Raw genomic sequence first — 323 nt, 5'->3', positions numbered from 1 at the left:
GAACAATGCTGCCATGAACATAGGTGTGCATATGTCTATTCAAGTGACGACTCTTATTTCTCTAGGATATATTCCTAGGAGTGGGATTGCTGGATTGAATGGTATGTCTATTTCTAGCTTTCTGAGGAAGTGCCATATCATTTTCCAAAATGGTTGTATCTGCTTGCAAGCTTTTAAGACTCCAGACGCCACTCACCGAAGTAGGATGCAAACATTTTCTTAATAAGCTTTGTTGTGCCAATTGACCTAGATGTCCCCTGAAAGCATGGTTCCCAGATCCCTACCCCTGCTACTCTGTCCCTCAAAGTGTTTAATTGTATTCA

Source organism: Trichechus manatus, unplaced genomic scaffold, assembly GCF_000243295.1.
Source record: "Trichechus manatus latirostris isolate Lorelei unplaced genomic scaffold, TriManLat1.0 scaffold00017, whole genome shotgun sequence".
NCBI lineage: Eukaryota > Metazoa > Chordata > Mammalia > Sirenia > Trichechidae > Trichechus > Trichechus manatus.
The sequence above is the reverse complement of the archived record's forward strand: the minus strand, read 5'-3'. Positions refer to the sequence as shown.